Here is a 24520-nt window from a genome sequence, read left to right as displayed (position 1 = left end):
TTTTAGACTTTTTTCATATATGAGATCCTTAAAATCTACAATGATTTCATTAAACACACATACAAAAATGTAACATTGAAATCTTTTGCTCTGAGGAAGGAGTATAGTATATACTGAATTTGTGTATTTGCTGGTTATTTAGCAACAGCTTATATTATACTCCATTTCATTTTTCCTCCTTGTTTTCTTTCTTCAGAAATCTACCCAAACAACAATAAATATGCGTTACTTTTATAAATTAAAAAGATATTTTCCAGAAGCAAAATTTACATGGCTGCCTCCACATCTAACAAATCGTTGCAAACTCTAAGAGAGAATGTGGTATTTGACAATTTTATTAAGTAGCACCTAGAAGAATACCATCTGTAGAGGCAGGATATGGAGAGGTAGAATATGAGCCCTGGGTTTCTCTGGAAAAGGCCTGCCTAGATTCTCACAAGGGAAGTCAAAATAGGTTTCTATACTTCTTTCTCCATTAGTGTTTATATGTCATGTGCTCCAGAAAGCCCTAACATGGGATCAGATAACTCTTGCAGCAGAACACAATCTTCTTTAGAGTTGACTGCAGAAGGCTCTCCTAGAACATTGCTCCCAGCAGTCAGGACAAAAATCTTTCCTTGAAGAGGGGTCTGTCCACCACAGAACTTGCCTTTTAGCTCTTGTAAAACCTAATCTGTTTGCTTCTTATTTATATACATTTCCTTCTAAATCCTCAATATCAACCTATCATAAGTACAGGAATTAAAAAATATTTAGGCAATTTCATAAATTCCTTTATATTCAAACTTGGACTAAAATATGCTTTTGATACTAAAAATTTTAATGGTTTATGAACCAAATCTGTCATGTAACACATATCATAATAAGCTTATAGCTAAGTTCAAAAAGATTACTGCAAAATCAGTCATTTCATTGCATAATCCAATATTCAGGTTGATGTACAAGTTTAAATAGAAAACATTATTTGATATTGAAATGCACTTTGTGAAAGGAGAAAGGGTAAATTTTTAAAGTTGCTCTGAACAACTCCCAGCTCTGAATGATTTATTGGCCTTCTGCCACTCTCAAATGGCTGCCAGTCAATGTGACATGTGGCATCTTTCAGATAGTGTGGCTCTTTCAAGGAAGTACTTTTCATGATAAAAATGCAACTAAAGGACCATGAAGAGGAAAGTGTGGTGTTTATCTCAATAGACCAAAACAGTTATTTCAAAAGTGAAAATCATTCATAGAGATAGTCTCAAGCCTAGTATTTCAATAATATGATTTCCGTCCATATATTTTAGTCCCAAGAGACAGTGCTACTTCACTCTTATAGAAAATAACTTACCTAATCAAGCTGGATTTCAAATCTTTTCCATGGTGTCATGTTTAAATTACTGGCAGGACTTGGCAATTAGAAGAAGAGGAGAGCTTTCACAAGGGAACCAGACATTGTTCTTGGCTTCCCTGATTTTATGCCCAGCAGCAGAGACTTTCTCAAGGGCTGAGGAAAGGCAGTAATGCTAAGCAGAGCTGATGTTCAGAGGAATAAAAACTTCTAGAGCTTTTTCCTGTGCTGATTTTGATTCATCCTGAATCAAAGTATTATCCTGCCATTACCGTAGCTACCTAACACTGGTAATGCCTATCATTTGGTAATACAGATTTTTTTCTAATTCTTACGTAATACAAATGGAAGAGAATCTGGATATTAATGGGCAATTTAGACAGTTAATTTTAGACAGTTATAATACAGTAAACTTACAGTGATACTTTAGGGATTATACCATAAATGTACTTGGAAAATTTCATCACTGGCATTGCCAACCATCATTAAATATTCAACTAACGCACAACTGTAAATGATTACATTTTGCTGAATTTTTATATTGCTCACGAGTCTTTTGGACAACGACAAGATTTTCCCATAAAGTAAATTTAATTATTCAATGACCAAAGCATACATGTTTATCAAAGAAAATTAAAAAAAAAATAAAAAGCACATACAATTAAATACCCTACACTGATCATAATTATTAATGCTTTATGTATATGTTTACCCTACTGGTCCTATGCATGAGAGTACATATTCAATTTTGTAAAGTGAAAGATTTATTTTGCACATAAACTCACCATTGTTTCCTTAAAAGTAAATGCAATGAACGCATTCACATACAAACTTTGTTTAACTGGAAAAAGAATATTTAGCCAAAAGCTACAGATTTAAGATTTCCTTGTTATGTAAGTCAATAGAACTTTCCAAAAAAGGGTGCATCTTTTAAATTTCATTTTTCCTAAAACATAATTTCGGTGAATTTCTATTCTTATTTTTTGTTTCCAATATATTTGTGGAATGACATACATTACACTGAATTTTTTTAACATTAATGAGATCATGTCCCCTTTCTTATTAATGCTGTGCATTTTACCATCTGTGGTTCAGTATGTTGAATACTACAATGATTAAAGTAAACATTTTGGAGCCAAATTAGCTGCTTCAAATTCCAAATCTGTCACTAAATTGTTCTGCGGCATTGAGCAAATTTCATAATCCTTTAATGCCTCAGTTTTGTAAAGAATGATCAGGAGTTTATTGCAATAATCCAAGAAACTTAGAATATCTGTATCAGACACAAAAAGTTTGACAGTAGTATTAAATGAGTAACTATACATAAAACAATAAGGAAAGTGCCATAGGGAATATGGGTACGTACATTGTTTTAATAATTTAAAATTTCTGGGGTGTCTGGGGGCTCAGTTGGTTAAATGTCCAACTCTTGAGTTATTCTTGGGCCCTGAGTGGGCTCATGCTGAGTGAGGAGCCTGTTTGGGATTTTCTCTTTCCCTCTGCCCACTACTCTCACCCCACCTCCTGCTCATGCTCTCTCTCTCTCTCAAAAAGAATAATAAATAAATTTTTAAAAAATCTCTATGTATAAGCCTTTGATTCATCTGGACTTAATTTATTATATGGAATGAGAGGAGTTTTATATTTTTACCCCAAAAACTTACCCCAAAAACTTTTGAACAACTAAGTCTTTTACAATTATTTATAGTATGTATTGTTGACAGACTGGTCTCTCTTTACATATTATGGACTGTGTGTTCTATCTAATCCATTGTTCAGTATTCATTCTGATATAGTTTAGAAATACAGGTGAGGTTCAGTGAGGTGGAGTCCAGAGTCGACATCAAGAATGAATTCTTGAAATGTCTTGTTACAAAATGGTAGTTTAGGGGTGCCTGGGTGGCTCAGTGGGTTAAGCCGCTGCCTTCAGCTCGGGTCGTGGTCTCAGGGTCCTGGGATCGAGTCCCGCATCGGGCTCTCTGCTCAGCGGGGAGCCTGCTTCCCTCTCTCTCTCTCTGCCTGCCTCTCCATCTACTTGTGATTTCTCTCTGTCAAATAAATAAATAAAATCTTAAAAAAAACAAAAAACAAAAACAAAATGGTAGTTTATTAAAGCATGGGGGCAGGACCAGTAGGCAGAAAGAACTACTGCACAGGGTTGTGAGGGGTGGCTGATTATATACAATGGGATTGGGGGAGGTAAGGAAAAAGGGAGGTTTTGAAAGGACTTTCATATGCTAAAGAGGACCAAGAAAAAGGAGGCCTTGTCTGTCAAGGTGAGGTTGTTTTTCCCTCTAACAGGGCATTAACATGAAGATAATTGAGAACTTTCCAGAAGAACAGTATACTTTGTGGGCTTCAAGTGTCTGTCAATGGGCTGCAGGTTATAAGAACATTTAATTGTATCTACATTTCCTTATGGATACTAAGCTATGGACAGAAATGTGTTGTTCTTGTTAATTGCTAAGACTTTTGTAAACTGAGGGAGACTCAAGTCTTGCAGGGTTGTGAGCTCTACAAGTTAACTATTTATTTTTCCTTTCCTTAGCTTTAGGACAGCCAGGAGTGCCTGAGAGTGTCACATATATCTCATTTCGGGGGGGGGGGGGGGTTGTAGGGTGTCAGTTTCTTCTCTTTCCTCAGCTTGCCTTCTGTTCCTACATCAGTTACAATGTTTCCTGGGCAATATTTAACCACTGTCTACAAACTTGGAAAAAACCCTCTACACTTCTGTGGGACCACATTCTCTGGACAAATTCCACCTCAGTCCAACCCTTCTTTACTTGTCCTCTAAACTTTGAATTCTAGGAGTATCCCCAAACTGGGTCTTGGGTCTTCCTTCAATCCTATCTTTCTTCCCATTTGGTATTATTTATTCACATGGCAGTATACATCACATTGATGCTGACAAATCCCTAAATTACCCCAATGGCCCAGAATGGTCCCGTACATTGCTGGGTGGTGTATATGACTGCCTAATTAACAACAATGTGTCATAGACATCTCAAAGTTACCTGATCGAAAGCAGACACTTTGTCCCTTTCTATATTACCAACTTGTTCCTTTGCCTTATCTCCCCATCTCTCTAACGTGCTGAGCATACCACAACATGACTGTTTTCCAGTACTGAAATCTGGGAGTCAGTTATCATTTCTTCGTTTCTCCTGTCCATACAATTAGTTCATTCTAAAGCAAAAGCCTTGCAATTACAGTGGGAAGCATACTTTGAGTCAGACAAAACTGATATAATTTCTGGCTCTTGGGTTTACCAACTATATCATACATGGTAAATTACTTAATCTTTCTAAGTATTTCTATCTGTAAATATAATGCATAACTTCTGATTTGATTATAGAATTTCATTGAAACTGCCATTGCCATGTTTATAGATCTCTTCTCTCATTATTATTATACTTATTAAGTACCTAAATGTTTTCTCTTACTTTTATAATACTTACTAAATAAGTATTATACTTATTAAGTACCTAAATGTTTTCTCTTACTTTTGCTAAATAATACTTTTGCTAAAGTGTTAAATGAATGATAGAGATAATACTTGGTATAACTACAAAGAGATGTGAAAGTGCCTTTGAAGCAAGAAATACAGTTTGCTTCTTAAAGAAATTGTTACATTTTATTAAAATGTGAAATTCAAGGTGGTACATGTGTTGCTTTATTTACTATGCTGACAAAAATACTAAAATTGCATCTTAAACAAAAAATGCTTCATCTTATTTTCTATTTATCCTTTTAACAAAAAATTCATAATGATCATTTTTAATTATTGCTGTTTTAAAAAATTACCTGTAATAAATATTCTCGATTTTGAAAGATGAGGATTTATACTCCTGTCTTGTCAACTTGAATATTCTTGATGCTTCCTTTCCTAAGATTAGGTTACAAATTCAGGATATTAAGACTGAGAACACATCTTCTGTGCATAAAATATTTGAATTTCCTGGAAAGAACATCAAGTAATAAAAAGCTTTGCTCCTTCATCCTATAAACAATGGGTAATAGAAATAATTCTGAATTTCTTAGTATATTCCGAGTAGTAATTAACTCAAATTTTTTGTGAGGGATATTTTATTTATTAAACTTAAAAATCAAAGAACAGCTCATATTCAAGTTTAATTATATGTAAAAATACATTAATATAATGACTTTTCAGTCAATACATAGTTTCTGTTTAAAGGAAGCATGCTCATGTTGAAGAACAAAAACAGGTACAATAACTATCTATAATGCCGGCCCCCCAGGCTTTAGTTTCTCATCTAGCAGAGCCAATCAAAGCAATGGCCTCAATAGACATGGACTTGGTCATTATCCTCCCTGCTCTTAGTATGTCTTACTCTCAGAGACATTACTAACTATATTTGCATAAACAGAATATTATAACTCAAGAGAGGATTTCACTGTTTTCTGTTTTACTGACGTGAGTTAACATAAAACTTTAGTCAGAATTGTTCAGTTTTATTGGCACAGTGAGTACAAATTAGCCATTGTATTTAATCAATAGTTTGGGATAAATTTTGCTAAAATTGCTGAGTGTATCTTTATTGCTTGTCTCAACCATTATTGTTATAAATCTTGGCAAAATCTATAAAGTGTTCTTTGTAAAAATTCAAATGTGTTTCATACAGCTTGTGCTAGAAATGGATTTTGAACATTTCTTGATCATTTTTTTCTTCTTGGTATTAAGAAAAACTTTCTCTCTAAATTAACATACTCAAACCTATCCCTCTAGTAATAGAGGAAACCACTTTACTCTAATTTTTATTAAAGAACTAGGTAATATCGGTCATTCAATCAGACTTCACTGTCCACATCAATATCAACCTTCATGGAAGGTAGAAAGAACAGATGGAATTCTGAAACTAAACCTGGCAAAGCTCACAGAGAACTTGAAACCTGCAAAGTCTGAGGCAGTTCCTCCTTCCATGGTTCAGCTGTGCTTTGTGAGTTAATAACAGACCATGTGTCTGGGAATATTACTTCTGATCCTTAAAATCTACATTTGTTTATGTAAGTGTTATAAGGGGCTAATTAAATCCATTCTAATCCCCAAGAGGCACTGAAACCTTAATCTCTCTTGAGCCATGCCTGCAGAATTGTTTCTCAAATCTAGATATCTGGTCTTCTGGAAGAGACATTAGAGAAAGACCTCAGTGGAAAAATCAATATTAGGAAGTTCTGCCAACTGGCAAAGCAAAAATCTTCAATAAATTGATCCTTTGATTTCTATATGTCAAATACTAAGCATAGGTCATCTTTGAATCATGGAAGGGCTACCCCAACCAGAACCTCAAACTGAAGGTTACTTAGATTCTTCCAAAAACAAATAGTCTTTGAAAGGAGATGGCTTACAGTGAAGATATCCAGACCAAGGAAATCATTATGCGAGAAAGAAACACCTATCAGTCATATTTCATAGAAAAGGATCCACATTTTGTCATATTCAATCTGTATGCTTTGAGTATTTCTTTCCATGACTATCTTTTTTTATCTCTATTTCTGTTTTAGTGTTACCCATAAAACTATAATTCCAAATATTTCTTTCATCATCTTTAGTCATCCATAAAGGAGTTTAATAAATGGATGCAATTTATTTATGATTTAGTTAGAACATATATTTGAACCATGGTTGAGTTTGTACACATTTCCCTTGAGGTGTCAATTAGTTCCTTTTAACACTGATCCCTTTGTCATGAAACATTTGGGTTTATCAATATTTAAAGTTGACTACTTGTTTATACTTTGTCTGGAGGATAGCAGAGTATTAGGTAACTAAAAATCTAAAACCCCAATTATTCCACATCCAGGAAGGGAAGTTTATGCCTACCAGGGGCACAACACCTACAGATAATTTATAGAAGGCAGCTTTTATAACTATACTTTCAAAAAGATAAGATTTAGAAAGACAATAGATCAAAATGGTATGTATTTAATACTTTTTAATATTTATAGACTTCAAAAATATGATTCACCCTGTTCTCTGTATGATGGGTTTTCCATTTTATATCCCTACCTGATTAACACTGGCATGGCACTGAAAGCAAACAATAAAATTTCTCAATCCTAATGACTGCTATTGAAATTGCATTACCAAAACCTATTAACTATTACAGCAAACTTGAAAGAAGTGAAACATATTGATGAGATAGGCAAAATAATGAGCTCTCAAAGATATCTAGATTCTAAACCCTGAAACTGATGAATATGTTACCTTACGTGGCAGAAGAGATTTTGAAGATGTGATTAAGGATAAGGACTTTTCAATAGGATTGCTTTAGAATTGGGGGTGACCAAATGTAATCTTATGTCTTTTTGCAAGTAGAAAAGTGAAACAGAAAAGGACATAATGTGTGAAGGACCTGATACTCTCTTTATTGATGACTTTGAAGATGGAGAAAGATAACAGTATGGACTGAATTTATATCTCTCCCAAATTCATATGTTGAAGCCCTAACCTTTAATGCATTCGTATTTGGCTATAGAATCTTTGGGAAGTAATAAGATTTAGATGGCATCATGAAAATGGCATCCCCAAGCTGGGATTAATGCCCTTAAAAACACAGGAAGACACACAAGGGATGATCACACAATGATGAAAAGCCCTGCGGCACACAGTGAGGTGTCTGTCTACAAACTAGAAGGTGGGCTTTCTCTAGGAAATGAATATACTGGTACCTTGGTCTTTGACTTTCTAGCCTCCAGACTTGTGAGAAATAAATATCTGTTGTTTAATCTATTCAGTTTTTGGAATTTGATTGTATCAGCCCAAGGCAACTGACATAAGGAACATGAGCTGAGGAATATAATTGGGCTCTAGAAGTTAAGAAAGACAAACACACAGATCTTCCTATAGAGTCAAAGGAAGAATGCAGTCTTCCTAATACCTTTATTTTAGTCCAGGAAAACTGGTGTTGAACTTCTAATCTGAAAAACTGTTCGATAATGACTTTATGTTGCTTTAAGCCACTAAAGGTGTGAGAACTTTTACAGCAACCATAAGAAACTAATAAATTTGGCAAGTGAATATATATGTTCACAATGGTCAATTAATATCACACAGTCCCATTATTTCTCTTCCCTCAAAAAGAAAAAACAAACAAAAACAAGAAAGACAATTTTACTAAATAACTTTATTTTTGAAACTCTCTTTGTTGAACCTCTAACAAATTTGAAATTTTTGAAATCTTAACTACTCAACAGGAATTCTATAAAGCTTCCTTCTCTCTAACATCTAGCTTTTTGATATCACACTTTACACAAGTCATAAAAATGGAGAAATTTCTACACACTATGAGTTTAGTAAATACAGGTGAGCTATAAAATGTCAGTGAGGCCAAGGAAGTCCTCATGCAAGAAGTAGATGATAATGGGCAGCCAAGGTTTAAATCAGAGAAGCCCTTGGCCTAATATTGCCCTTTCCAGGTAGTACAATAGCACTTTATGGGAAGAATATTGCACATTTATAGAATTTTATGAGAGATTTAATTATACGAAGAAGACACAAGAAAAAGATATATAAATCATGTAATTAGATAGTGTTGGCACATTTTCCTGTGATAGCCAACCACCAAGTAGGTCTTCAATGATCTTTTCCTCTTGGTATTCGTGCACATGAATAGTGTCTTCCCACATTGGTCTAGAACTGCTCTGGGTGACTTATTAGGTATGACAGAGTTAACAATGTGTGATAGTGTGCAACTTGAGGCTAGGTCATAAATAGCATGATAGCTTCCATTTTGGCCTCTTGCATTTTTCACTCTGGAAGTAGCCAACCATCATGTTAGAAGGACTTTGACATAACTTTAGGAGATATTCATATCAAAAAAAAAAAAAAATGAGACTATCTATCCCCAGCCAACACCAACTTAGGAGCTTTGCAAATGAGCCACTCTGGAAGTGAATGTCCCAGTCTTAGTCAAAGCTTCAGATGACTATAGTTCCAACCAACAAATAAGGAGTAGCTTCTTTATTACCTGCTCATGAAATTATGACTTCACAAATACTGGCAGAGACAATAAAGGCTTGTTATGGTTTTAAGACATTAATGTTTTGGGGTAATTTCTTATACAGCAATAGATGGCTAATACAGCACTTATATCGAGCTGTGCTCATCAGTTTGATAGTAGAAACTGTTCTTTGGGCTTAATATGGGTTCTCCTTTCTTCTTTAGAAGTGGACTATAAATACTGATCATAATTCTTCCTTTAGTATTTGTCTATTACAGTGTTCAAATATCTGATTTCCAGAGTCAACGTCTTTGATTCAGATGCTGTCCCATCAAAATGATGTAACGGATGATAAACCAAACAAAATAATAGAAAAAAGCCCAACCTAACAATGAAAATAACTCCCCCAAAATATCTGATATATAATTATGCCTCTTCAAATGGCAGTGTACGTTTGGATTGATCATGTTCCAAAATAATAATGGTCTTTCTTCCAACTCAGGTTGAAGGACAATGGGATGGGATTAAAGAAATAAAACAACCCAAGTCAATATAACTTTGGTTCTTTGTTTGTTTTCTTTCTTGTAAGCCTTTGCCCTGGGGTGAGGGGAGTATCAAATACTAAATAAATGTATTATTCACTACAGGAAGTCACTAAAGAGCAATTTATCTGAGACAATATGGTGCTCACATGGGCAAATATCTTACTTATTCAATGATAGTTTACTTATCAAAGACTCTTTGATAAGTAAAGACTCTCACTTCCTTGCTTTAAGACCCTCACCTAGTTGTGACCACTATGCTGAAATTATTACATCTTGACCAATTTCTATGCTATTCCCCTTGGAAGATTCATTTAAGTCATTTGAGCCACTACTTCACAAGCAGAAAAAAAGCCGCCTCTGAGTCCTTGCCTTTGAGGCATGGCTACGAATCTGTCAAAGTGTCATATTTCCTTGGTAGAGAGAGTTTTAATAAACTTAGTTTCACTTTAAAAACAAGCTGTCTGTTGTATTTTGGAGAGTTACACTGGCTAGAACATAAAATGTTAGGTCAGGTATTATTTTGTGTTTTGATGCTGCATATACTAGACATCATTCATTATTTCAAAATACACTTACTGTGCAATCAATAGACATTTTTTGAGCACATACTAGATTCCAAGTGCTCATTTAAATGATGTGAATATAGAAGATTGATCAAAACCATATCCTCATTCAATTTACATTCTAATGGAATACTAGCATACCTTTATATCGTAGCATGCTAAGTAGAGAACCTGCTAACATAATCAGTATCACAGCAACAGGTAACTTTTAGGGCAACATTTCCTTTTACAGAAAAACTATATTCATTTGTGTAGTGTGTATTGTGTGTATTTGTGTTTGTGTTTCTGTCTGTGTGGCAAAGCAGATAGCAGTATTTTTTTTTTTCTTGCAGCTAGCAAAAATTGGATGTCTTAATTGCTCTATTAGGAAAAGCTTCTCACTAATAAATAGAGATTCCTGTTTAGTTACAGGTGTTATTTGATATTTTTCCTTGGATGTACTATTACATTCCATTTTTATACACACACTTAATCTGTTATATACTGTTCATGGTAATAGAAGGGATAAAATATCATTTCTATTATACACCAAAACCAGTCATTTTGAGAGATGCCTAATCTGAAAAATAATAATTTGTAGCTACTTAATAGATTAATATGAAATTCTGATGTTTCTTTTCAAGAAATTCAAATTCACATTTCAGTAAATGGGCATCTCTCTCTGCAAAACCTAAGATTGTAATTCTTTGGAAAAATAATCTCTGCTGGAAAATTACATGTCATTTGGGAAAAAAGCCAATCACAAATAGTAATTACACAGAAAATCAAGCCACACAAATATCCTTTTTTCCTTACAGTTAAGTCTTTGCTGCTCTGAAATGTACACAGTATAACCAAATGGAGAATGAATGTTTCTGACACTTCAGAGAGAAAATCAGTTGAGCAACAACTCAGCTGACACAATCAAACATATGCAAACCTGGAAAGGAACAAGATGAGTGTTTTTCATATTAATTCAGCTGTCAAAAAAGTGTAAAACAACACCATCATTTTTACTGAACCATGATCTTACTTTTCACATCAGTATTTGTTCATTTTGCAACTTCATCAGCTTTCTCCCAGGCTGTATTCTATGACACTGAAGGACAATTAAATCTCATCTGTGATAGTGTAAAGGAAGATGACAAGATAGCATGGCAGCATTTGAATTAATTTCTATTATTAGATAAATTCATGATCAAGTAATTTAATGTGTAGTTTTGCATAGCATTTTAATGAATATGAACATTTATTAAATTAGTCATTTCAGGGGCATTGTGATTTTTCAAACCTGAGACCTCTTATCTAAGGGTGAAACTGGTTATGATTTTTAAAAGTATTTTGCAGTGTATAGTTAATGTCTTATGCCTTAAGGACTTCCATCTCCTTTCAATGGCTTACTTCCTTCACAGAAAGATTCCATGTGTGGTTTAGTGTAACTATTATAACTTTTATTTGCAACTAGTGCTTAGTAAGAAACATATCCTGTTATATAAGAATAAATTCCTTTTTTCTACATTCTATAGAAGTTCTTTTTTTCTTTCATAGTGCCAGATAAAATTAAAGTATAATAAGATGCAGGAATCTGCCTATAGGAGTATAGGAGTATAGATAGATAGATAGATAGATAGATCAATCGATCTATACAGGAGTATAGATCTAAAGTAAGATGAGCCCTTGAGTGTCTGATGATGGATGGTAGAAGAGTTACTTTTGAAATTTGTCTTAGGACACTAACCCCCTAACCCAGTATCTGAATCTTTTTTACTGAAGCCCAGTGCATCTGAAATTCCAAGCAGGTAGAACATTTGGAGTGACGATCTCTTCTAGGAAGAGCCCCTCACATGAAAAAACTAAGGAAAACTCTTATAAAGTTCTGAGAGGTGACCAAGCAAAAGCTGTTTTATGCAGGAGCTGATCTCAAGAGATCTGCACTCATCCATCCACCAGTCTTTAGGATCAAACAGAGAGTTAAATTATTGGACTTAAGCCTGTTCTTTCTCCTATGAACTTACTTTTTATATATTAAAATATGTTGACCAAATGCAGAAGGAAAGTCAGCAATATTTTGAGTACTGTAGACGGCTTTCTGTCAAGAATAAAATATGATCCAATGATCAAAGAATTCCTAAAAAAATTTACTCATTTCTAGAGGTCAAAATAAACACAGAATTTGAGGGTCCAACATAAAGAAATTAGATTTCAGGTCTAACACAAAACTGTTTTTATCACTATAATCAGGGAGACCCTCGAATGGATGATTCAAAAGGCTCAGGGAAACTCCAGGTTTCTTTGTTAAAGATCTTGAACTATAATGGGAAAGGGGTCTTGGATGGTTTCTGTAGAACCTCGAGGGCTATTGCCTATGGAATCCCCAAAAGACCAACTAAAACATGTGGAGTAAGCAAAGCTAAATGACAAATAAATATGGTCACAAGGGAAACCACCACTTGGACAAGGCAGTGTTTTAGAGGAGTAGATGATGAGATGATATTTACAGGCCATTGGAGTCTGGGCTTAAGTGATTAGGTAGGCCTTTTTAGGCCAGTAACTGATTAGAACAGGTAAAGTCTATAATATAAGCACTTAGTATTAAGGGACACTTTCAGATGAGGGCCTTGAAGTGAGTCTTCATAAGTAAACTGCTGTTTAATAAATAGTTACATGCCCAAGTGAGAAATCTATTGTCAGAAAAGACAGTTTGCTCACACAAATTGGTTTGCAGGAATTTCCTGAAGTAAAAAGTAAAGTAATCTATTGGTTAACGGTCCTAGTTTCCTGAAAAAATAATATTATGAAATGAATTTTTAAATCATGTTGACATGGGGCCACTGGGTGGCTCAGTCAGCTAGGCATCTGCCTTGGGCTCAGGTCTTGGTCTCAGTGGGCAGTATCCCTTTTCAGTGGGGAATCTGCTTCTCTCTCTTTCCTTCTTCCCCTTCCCCCACTTGCTTCACATGCTCTCTCTCTTTCTCTCTCTCAGATAAATCTTAAAAAAGAAGTCATGCTGAACTAGATGGTCTCGGGTTTTATTTCTAATAGGTAAGCTATATAAATACAGATAGTCTAAAGTTTCTATATACTATTGTGTACTATTGTCCAACCAAGATATTACTTTTATTTGCTATGAGCTTCAGTTAAAAATCTAAAAAGTCTTAATTTCTCTTCTTTAATAAAATCATTATAGTTGTGATAATTTCCTTCAGCTGAATTTGTGTGTGGATTGGTGGATTGTGTGTACTCTGTCAGCATATTCTAAAACAGCTTCTCTAAAATTTCAATTTAGAATGAATGGAAGAACTACTAAATTGTTTAAATCTTTTATTACTTAAATCCTGTATTACTTCAATTGATTGCTCTGTATTTTTATGGCAAGGTTTTTGATATGTTGTCATGAATTTAAATGAAAAAACCTGTTCCGCATGAAAACAGGAGTATTTATTTTCAAAAAGGATTCTCCACCATATGTCATTTACAGAAACGAGTCAATTCTTCAGGGCATATAAGTGTAAATTTCCTTCTGTTGGTGTGGAAGTAAGCAAACTGCTGATTATTGTACATTCTTCATGGGATCTTCTGAAGCTTCAGGTAAAACTGCTAAGATGGAGAAAAAGAAAAGTAAGTTGCTAGAGTTTCATAATTACAAGTCAGGAATTAAAAATAGAATTGTTGCTTGAATTTGGTATTTCTTTCTAGGGGATTAAAAGCACTACATAAACATTTTTTAACAAATGTCAATATTGTCCTATGTTTTTTTTTTTTTTTTTTTAATTTTTTATTTTTTATAAACATATATTTTTATCCCCAGGGGTACAGGTCTGTGAATCACCAGGTTTACACACTTCACAGCACTCACCAAATCATATGATCTCCCTGATATGAGGAAGTGGTGATGCAACATGGAGGCTTAAGTGGGTAGAAGAAGAATAAATGAAACAAGATGGGATTGGGAGGGAGACAAACCATAAGTGACTCTTAATCTCACAATATTGTCCTATGTTGATTCCATATGTGGGCAATTTACTTTCTGTTAAAGTCACTATTGGACTTTGGACTTTGTTTTTATTTTTCCTGATGAGAATGTACTTGTCAGCCAGAAATTTTTATTTTTTTCATCTGAAATGGGATGATCATATATTTCAAAGCATATCTAATTTTCAGCATGAAAAAAAATATAGTGTGTGTTTTGACATATATATGACAGAATAAATGTATATTTAAAGGAATCTAAGGAGCAAGATGTCATATCCAAGATAAATTAAATAGTAAGTGCATATTTCATGATTTTTACACTAAATAAATATTTCCCAAATAATAATCAAGGGACTATTTTACAGATTCATTCCCACAACTAATAGCAATGATGCACATGTACTCTTAAGTGACATTATATTTATATATATATAGAGAGAGAGGGATTAAGTATGTCATTAGCACCATCTTCATCATCATCAACACTACCAAAGAGCTTTCATTTCATTTTTATATGTGATCCTGTGTATGTGTTTGTGTGTATGTGTATTCCAGGTGATGGAGAATTTCTATATCATTTGAAATAAGCTATTCCCTTATTACTGGATCAGTAAAATGTATTTTATAAATTATATAATTATACATAGAAACATCTCCTACTTGCTCAGTAGTCATTAAAGATCAAAAATACTTTGTTCTTCCATGCAAAACACTTCCATATCTCTTCATTTATCTTCTTTTATTTTCACTTTTCCTCATTTTTAAATACCCAATACTTTGTTAAACAAATCCCAACATTAGGCTGTACAACTTTGGTCTCAGGAGTATAAACATATTACCTTATTGAGGCTTTGTCCTCCCTGGTTTTAATCGTTTAAAAAAATATATATATGTAAAGAAAGAAAAATGCTGCACTATGTCAAGTAAAGGGGCATTCTGTTGTTTACGCAATAAAGTACTGAAGTGACCATCTTAATCTACTATAAGGTCATTAAGCAAATGAGGAGATTGGAAAGTATTATAAAAATTTTACTGCAATTAATCAATGTGGTCTTTAGTCTACAGAAAGGTACTGTGTAACCATATCTCTGTCTTCACTTTCTCTCGAATGTCATATCCAAATACAAATTGATAGAATTCATGAGATATAAAGTAACATAAAAACAATTTTTTCAGCTTTTCAATGTATCTTATTTCATATAGGAAGTACTTATATATACATATACATATATATAATTATAGTCTCATATTTAGCTTTATTAAAGCTTGTTTTTAAGGAACTTTGGGGCCAATAGCAGGGTATTATTCTTCTCTTGCATATTAACTAACTTTATTGCCTGTGACTTTTCCAAATTATTTTCCATGATTATTGCGACCAGTGCATTGATGGTTAAATATGTGTTTGGAAAGAGATGCATCATATTGTTAAGTAAAACATTGTCAAACACTTCCAGACAACATATTATTAGAGAAAGATGTATCAATCAGCCAGGGAAAAGTAGTAATACTTATGGAGGGTCATTTCCAATAGTTGATATTGCAGAATAATTATCATTGCAATGGTCATATAAATGAGCAAAACAAAACAAAATGAAACACCCCCGAAAACCTTGATAGTAACTTCTTGTTTTGGTTTCAGTTGAATATTGTTTATTAATACTATATACATGTATCATTTTGTCAAATGGCATTAATAAGGGCATTCACGTTAAAGAATTTAGAAGGGTTATTTGAAGAATGCACCTACTAATAACCAAACTTAACTAAAATGCCTAAATGTAGACTTAAATGGTAATATACCAATGAAAACTGGAAAACAATCATGAATGACACAAATTTATATTTGAACACAGGCCGAGAAATATCATATTCTTGGAAAAGACTTAAAATCATAAATGTGTCAGTTCTCCTTAAATAAACTATACCTTTCATGTTATTACAAAACAGCATTTTCTCATGTTTATTTTCCTGGAGGGAGTTAGATAAGTTGACTAAAATTGATTTGGAGAGACAAGGAAGCAGGATTATGAAATCAAGGTATCTTGATTTTACCAAATCATATTTCAAAACAGCACAATACTCTCTTTAGGCCTCCAGAGGGAAATATTTCCCATTTTATTTTTTCCTGTTCTGATGTTGCCAGCAATCCTTAGTGCTCCTTGGCTTATACATCCATCCCTCTAATCTCTACTTCTATTTACGCAAGTGTCTCTTCATATGTCTGTGTCTTCACATTGGCATCCTCTTCTGTGTGCTTGTGTCTCTTCTTTTCCCATAAAGACACCAGTCATACTGTATTGGTCCCATCTAATGATCTCATCTTAACTAGGGTACATCTACATAGACCCTTTTTCCAAATAAGGTCAAATTCCTGGTAACTGGAGGTTAGAACTTCAATGTATTTGGGGCGGTAACACAATTCAAACTACAACACCATCTTCATGGTTCACTCATTAATGAATTAATAAATCTTGGACTTAAACATTCTTACATTTAAATGAGTGACTTTCTTTTTTTAAAATTTATTTTATTTTTTCAGTGTTCCAAGATTCATTGTTTATGCTCCACACCCAGAGTTCCATGCAATATGTGCCCTCCTTAATGCCCACCTCCAGACTCACCCATTCCCCCCACCCCCTCCCTTCCAAAACCCTTAGTTTGTTTCTCAGAGTCCACAGTCTCTCATGCTTCATCTCCCCCTCTAATTTCCCCCAATTCACTTTTCTTTCCTTCTCCTCCTGTCCTCTCTGTTATTCCTTATGCTCCACAAGTAAGTTAAACCATATGATAACTGACTTTCTCTGTAAGACTTACTTCACTCAGCATAACTTCCTCCAGACCAATCCATGTTTATACAAAAGTTGGGTATTCATCCTTTCTGATGGAGGCATGATATTCCATCATATATATGAACCATATCTTCTTTATCCATTTGTCTATTGAAGGGCATCTTGGCCCTTTCCACAGTTTGGCAATTGTAGCTTTTGCTGCTATAAACATTGGGGTACATATGTCCCTTCTTCTCACTACCTCTGTATCTTTGGGGTAAATACCCAGGAGTGCAATTGCAGGGTCATAGGATAGCTCTATTTTTAATTTCTTAAGGAATATCCACACTGTTTTCCAAAGTGGCTGCCCCAACTTGCATTTCCACCAACAATATAAGAAGGTTTCCATCTCTCCACATACTCTCCAATATCTTTGTTTCTTGTCTTCTTAATTTTGGCCATTCTAACTAGTGTAAGGTGGTATCTCAATGTGGTTTTGATTTGACTTTCTTTGATGGCTAATGATGATGAATATTTTTCATGTGTCTGTTAGCCATTTGTATGTCTTCTTTGGAAAAGTGTCTGTTCATGTCTTCTGCCCATTTTTGATGTGATTATCTGTTTTTGGGGGGATTGAAATTGAGTTCTTTATAGATCTTGAATGTAAGCCCTTTGCCTGTACTGTCATTTGCAAATATCTTCTCCCATTCTGTGGGTTGCCTCTTTGTTTTTGTTGACTATTTCCTTTGCTGTGCAAAAGCTTTTGATCTTGATGAATTCCCAAAAGTTTATTTTCGCTTTTGTTTCTTTTGCCTTTGGAGACATGTCTTGAAGTGGCTGGGGCTGATGTGGACCGTAACTTTCTTAAAATTATAGTTTGTTGTATAGCTTGTTCCACTCCAATGACCAAGTGGAATCACTTACCTTAATCATTTAAACTATGTTGCTTAAGCAGCAAATGTTTCTGATGTTCAAACACAAGAACACCTTTTATTTTACCTTTAGAAAAAGAGAAATAGAATCTAACTTTGCTGTTTTCCCCTTCCTCTCCTTTTTATTCTGACTCTTTTTATTGTTGTTTTCCCTTCTATTTCTGGTTATTGGTTGTAGGTACAAAAAATGTTTCCTTTTTTTTTTTTCCTTCTGGGTTCTTTGCCTGGTCTAAAAATTAAACTGACACAAAACATATTAACAAGATAAAAACAAATTTAATTTTGTACATAGAAGCCCCACCAAAAAAAAAAAAAAAAAAAAAAAAAGACTGTGAAATAACTAAAGGAGTCATCATTTTTGCCTTTTAGACAAAGAAACAAAAATTCTGTGACTAATTGACAAGACAAAGAAGTTTGTGCTATGGGCTAGTTAGTGAGGACTTAACAAATTTACTTACATGGACTTTTTGGCTTTAAATTTCCTATTTCTGGCAAAACGGATGTTTTCCTTATTTCCCTGCCAAGACAAAGAATGGTCAGTGTGTCCTTCTTGTGCAGGCTGTTTCTGACCTAACTTTAATTCAAAATAATCAATATGCTGAATGACATATTACTGCATTTTCTGCTCTCCTTTATAGTCTATTTTTGGTTCTGATTTTGAGTAATGCATGGCCAATAACTTATTCTCCACAGCTTTAGCACAGGTTAGTTCCTTCAGAACAATGCTGAATAGAAATAGTGAAAGAGAAGAAGTTTCCCTTATTCTTGGTCTTAGGTGAAGAGTTTTTTAACATATAATAATTTAGTATGATTTTAACTGTAAATGTTTACAGACATCTTTTGTTAGGTTGAGAAAGTTGCTTACTATTCCTATCTTGCTGAGAATTCTTAAAAATTGATGTTGAATTTTGACAATTTTTTTGTTTCTTTCTATGTATATGATTATATATTTGTCCTTTTACCTTGTTGGTTTGGTGAATGACACTGATTTATTTTCAAATACTGTCTATTTGCATTTAAGAGAATATTTTATTACTTCTGATGTTTATCACAGAGGTAGAAGCTAGACCTAGTTAGTGAGTACTTTAAGAGATTTTGCACATTATTATTATTATTATTATTATTACTATTATTTTATTTTGAGAGAAAGAGAGAGAGAGATCAGGCATATGTGAGCAGGAGGGGAGGGACAAAGGGAGAGTGAGAACAATCTTAAGCAGACTCCCCAGTGACTACAGAACCGAACTGGGGACTCCATTTCAAAACCCTGAGATCTGGACCTGAGCCGAAGTCAAGAATCAGATGCTTGGGGTGCTCATTTGGTTCAATGTTTGCCTACTGCTCAGGTCATGATCCCTGGGTCCGGAAGTGGAACCCTGCATCAGGCTTCCTACTCAGCAGATTACCTGCTTCTTCCTCTCCCTCTGCTGTTCCCCATGATTGTTCAGTTCCTCTGTCAAATAAATAAAGAAAATATTTTTTAAAAGTATAGACACCTACCAACTGAGCCACCTAGGCCCTCCTTGCACATTATTTTTTTTTTAAGGAAAATACATAGATATAATTTCTGTAATTTAAAAATGAAATGAAAATTGCAATTCTGTGTTGATAGAACAGCAATTGAAATATATAGTATGGAATACAAACTTTAGAAACTTTTGCAGTAGAGAAAAAAATGTAGTGAACTAGAAAGACAGAAAGAGAAGTTATAACTGTATAATATAAGAGAAGGGACGGAATAAAACAATATAAGTACCCCTATCAAAAGCATAAGCCTAAGAATTTAAATACTATTCAGAAACAGATACAAGATAAAAGAAAATTTCATGAACTTTTTTTTTTTTTACAGATTTTATTTATTTATTTTTCAGAGAAAGAGAGAGCACCAACAAGAGGGGGAGCAGCAGGCAAAGCAAGAAGGAGGCTCAGTAGGCACCCACGAGCTGTTTGTTTTTTTTTAAATATAGCTGAATCTTTGTATCAGAATGTGAACTAGATTTCTGATTATATTAATAAAAATATGCCCTTTTCTAAGCATATCTTATAATACTTAAAATACAATGATAGCAAAAACATATCTAAAATAATTATACAGGATTGATATTTTCATTTCTGTAATGTAAAATATCTGGACAATCTTGGACTTTTTTTATATAACCTAATATCTAAATAATGGAGGTAGTTTCTGTTGGGTTTTGAAAAATATGTTAAACCAGAAATTTTGTATTTAAAATCGAAAATTTTAAAATGTATAATACCTCCATTTGAAGAGAATGAAGTGAAAGAGGAACAATACCTAAATAACTTTAATCAAAATAAGAAATTAAAAATAAGATTTAAAAAACTGGGGTGTCTGGGTGCCTCAGTTGGTTAAGTGTCTGCCTTCAGCTCAGGTCAGGATCCCAGGGACCTGGGACTGAGGCCCACTTTGCATTTCCTGCTCAGAGGGGAAGTCTCTTTCCTCTCCATTGGCCTCTCTGCCCTTCCCCAGCTCAGTTCTCTCTCTTGTGCTCTCTCTCTCAAATAAATAAAGTCTTTAAAAAGAATTAAAAAATAAGATAAAAAATAAAATGACTGTAAGTACTACTAATGACTACTAAACCAACTACATGGATTTAAGTAAAACTATGGTTACTATATTGAATAGGATTAAAAGTTATTTTTTCAAAGACACATGATTAAAGTATTATAGCAAAATGGGACTGTATCACAGATTAAAACTACAAACAATGATCCATTTTTAATGCTTAAATTTCTTGCTTAATACAATTAGTATTTTTTACTTGTTTGCATTAAAAGTGGAAATTATTTATGGGAAATATTGAAACTATATATGCAGCTCTATTTTATGTGAAAACTAATTATGAAAAATAAAAACAAGCAGTTACTGTAAATACAAATATTGTGGGGCTCCTTGGTGGTTCAGTCAGTTGGGCACCTGACTCCTTTATTTGGGCTTAGGTCATGATCTCAGGGTGGTAAGATGAAGCCCCACAATATGCTCTATGTTGGGCATGGGGCCTACCTGAGATTCTCTCCCTCTTCCTCTACCCTCGTCCCCTCCCCCTCACTCTCTCTCCCTCTCAAATAAATAAATAAAACTTTAAAAAAGATAGTTTATAAGCATAATACATAAAAGCTTTATGTCATTTGTCACAAGAAATGCAAACCATATAACTTTCCTATAAGAGGTGGAAATAAAAATTTAACAAGGAAGACAACATTCTTAAACTATATGATGCACACTGCTTAAAAATAGAAAGGATGGTTGAAGATATATTGAAATATATGGTGGACAATACATTAATATTGATGTGCAAAGTAGAATTTACAACATTGTTTTAAGCATGTATCAATGTATTAATAAAAACCCAAGGGGATTCCATGATACATTGTTATTGTTTATTGACATACTAATGATAGAACATCAAATATATAAATTGGGGAATTTACAGTAAAAACAAAAAGAACCACCACCCATGAAACCAAATGTAAACTTTCTACATTAAAAGCCTTTCTAAGTTGCTCATGCTCTTCTAGTGAACTGTTTGGTAATGGAGTGTAGGGCATTGTCGCTCTCGCCAGCAAGAACGACCAGGAGACCTCAGTGAAGCAAGCTTTATTTCTGCGTAGCTGTTGGGATCTCTCTCTCCCCCACCCGTGCATGTCTATATATACCAAGGTTGCACAACCAATCACTCGCAGCCACATAGATACAAAATCCTAAATTCCGCCTACTGGCTCGCATCCAGCCGCCATCTTAATGGCGTGTTTACTTTTGGGCACCGAAAAAGTCGAGGGGCACCGGGGCCCCCCGCGGGCCCAGCCAGAGCAGCTCCGCACCATCGCCACCTGGCGGTGGCCACGGCTTGAGGCAGCGGCAGCCGAGGCAAGGAGCGGGCACGGGGGAGCCCAGAAGCATCACCGAGCATGCGCTACAAGCTGCTCGGGCACCGACAGGGCATGGTCCAGATTTTAGCTGCAGATAAGCACAGTGTTGAATGGGATCCTGCACTGTTGCGTTCAATAGAAATAAATCATGTGAACCAGATATTTCATTCTAAGATTGATAAAATTCAAGTCCCCTTGAAAATATGACCTCTTTTATTTTATTTTATTTTATTTGAAGGAGAGAGCCCATGTGGGCCTGTGCATGCACACAAATGGGGGGGAAGGGCAGAGGGAAAGAGAGAAACAGACTCCCTGCTGAGCAGAGAGCCAGGTGCCTGGCTCAGCACAGGGTTGAGTCCAGGACCCTGAGATCATGACGAGCCCAGGGCAGAGGCTTCACCACCTGAGCCAGCCAGGTGCCCAGAAAATATGACCTCTTGAAAAAGAATATGATTGAAATGGGGGGTAGAGGATGGATCAATTTTTCCTGAACTGATTAAGGATTACTCATAAAAGATAGTTTTAAAGTGACTATTATTTCAGATATAAAAAGATCAAATCACTGTTGTACACCTGAAATTAAAATAAAACAATTAGATGTCAACACATAAATAGTTTAATATTTTTAAATATAAAAAAAATCAATTCTTATATCCATTTCTTATTTTAATTTACTTATTTAAATAAAAATATTAAAAAGTCAAGTTAAAGTGACACTTCTTGAGTTGGCAAAAATAAGCTTTCTTCTATTGGGTAAAAATGGATGGTGAAAATCGTAAGATAAACCTAAATTCAGTTCACTTTCATAAACTAAACTTTCTTCTTGATTTCGAGGAAGTCTTGAATTTTAATGAAGGAGTCGACAGGGACAAATTTGTGCCAGAGATTGGACACTCAAGACAATATAGAGAAGTACTTCTCAAGTTGTAATGGGTATATAAGTAATCTGGGATTTTATTAAATTGAAGATTTAGTAGAGTTGAGTGGGACCAAATATTCTGAATTTCTAGTGGATTAACTTAACAAAGATGAAGAGAAAAGAAGTTTTTGTTTACTTCATTGCATGTATATTCACAAGCACAGGAAAATTCATATTGTTTGAAATATTTTGGTAAGAATAAAATTAATGTATTTTTAGGAAACATTTTCTTTAGATTCAGATTCATTCATTACTAGAATAATAATAATAATCTTCTGATCCTATGTAGCTCTATATTCCAAACAGCTAGAAACATTTCAGTGGTCATCGTTGACCATTTAATAGCAATTTCCCTGGCTATCTAATGCACTTGAGGACAAAATAGCTGCCTTCCAGTGATTTCCAATTTATCCAATTTTCCAGCAACTTGTCTACCCACACAATGACAGATTACTGTTTCCTTCTCTCCACTTTCTGAACAGCTGAGCCAATTGTTTTCAATCTTTTTTCCTTTAGCATTCTATCTCTTAGAACCTTTAGAGTGGTTCCTGGAGGGATTCCTCTTTAGCTACATGTTTATAGACAGACCTCTCCCATCATCCAGAGTAACTAATAGAGAGACAGGTATGATTTTCTTTGCATTGGGCAAGTTCCATTGTTTCCTTACCTTGTAGTCTGATTTAAAACATCACTATAGATCTAATAGTTTAGTTTGAAAGTTCAGAGAATTTAGGGACACAGAATGTTCATGCCTATTTGTTAAATGGTTGTTACATATCACTAAATTATCCAAATTCTGTGCTCTCCTTAAAATAACAAAATAGGATTGTTGAGTACTATGCACAAACAGATGTAGAAACAAGAGTTTACTTAAAGAGATCTCCTTTAGCAATCAGGTCATCTAACCCCAAATCCTAAATAGTTCCAACTGCTTTTTAGGAAAGAGTCAGAGCAGGGAGATTACAAAAGGAGAGTTCCCCCCATTGAACTTCAGCAACCACTTGTTGGTCTTTGGATAAGCCATTCTCAGTTGTGCCTCCAAATGCTATCATGTAAAGATTCATCTTCTTTTCCTGCTTCTAGGGTGGAAGTTCACCAGATGATTCCATTCTCCCATGCACATTTGCAAAAGGCCCATATAAAGATTTACATGAAAGTTACATGATGTCAAGTGCTAGTCATTATTTTTTTGTTTAATGATAGCCTCTCAGAAAAATTTTTGATGAGATTTCTAATTTATTTAACTCACTGAATGATACAATCATCAAATTATCAATACCCCATGTGTCTTTGTAATGTTCTGTTAAGTGGATAGAATAACAACCCATTTGAATAATCATTTGTTTCAAAAACTAATATATTTTGGCCAAATGACTTATTTAAGGTCCCTGACGAAACCACAACATTAACTTCTTGAATTGTCCCACTGTTTTATCGGATAAGGTGATTTTTAGTTAAAAATATCCATGGCTATGGTGAGTACTATGAAGTGTATAAACCTGGCAACTCACAGACATGTACCCCTGGGGCTAATAATACATTATTTGTTAACAAAAATTAAAAAAAATCCATGGAACAGAATTTAAACAAAGATGAATCCATATTTAAGCAATATTAACTCATATGAGAGTTACTATGCCTCACCTGATGATACAAGTTG

At 34.3% G+C, this 24520-nt stretch overlaps 1 long non-coding RNA gene across 1 annotated transcript in view; it reads right to left on the bottom strand.

The window, feature by feature from the left end:
• Positions 1–13794: 13794 nt before the first annotated feature.
• The window catches only part of LOC132027728 (uncharacterized), a 13936-nt gene continuing 3210 nt past the window's right edge, over positions 13795–24520 (bottom strand). The window contains exons 2-3 of the long non-coding RNA XR_009407179.1: positions 18509–18567; positions 13795–13975 (exon numbers count right to left, since the gene is read on the bottom strand). This is a non-coding gene — a long non-coding RNA (uncharacterized LOC132027728). The remainder of the gene's footprint in view (positions 13976–18508; positions 18568–24520) is intronic.

The sequence above is a fragment of the Mustela nigripes genome, chromosome 12 (assembly GCF_022355385.1).
Source record: "Mustela nigripes isolate SB6536 chromosome 12, MUSNIG.SB6536, whole genome shotgun sequence".
NCBI lineage: Eukaryota > Metazoa > Chordata > Mammalia > Carnivora > Mustelidae > Mustela > Mustela nigripes.
Note: the sequence above shows the minus strand (reverse complement) of the source record. Positions and strands in the feature narration are given on the sequence as shown.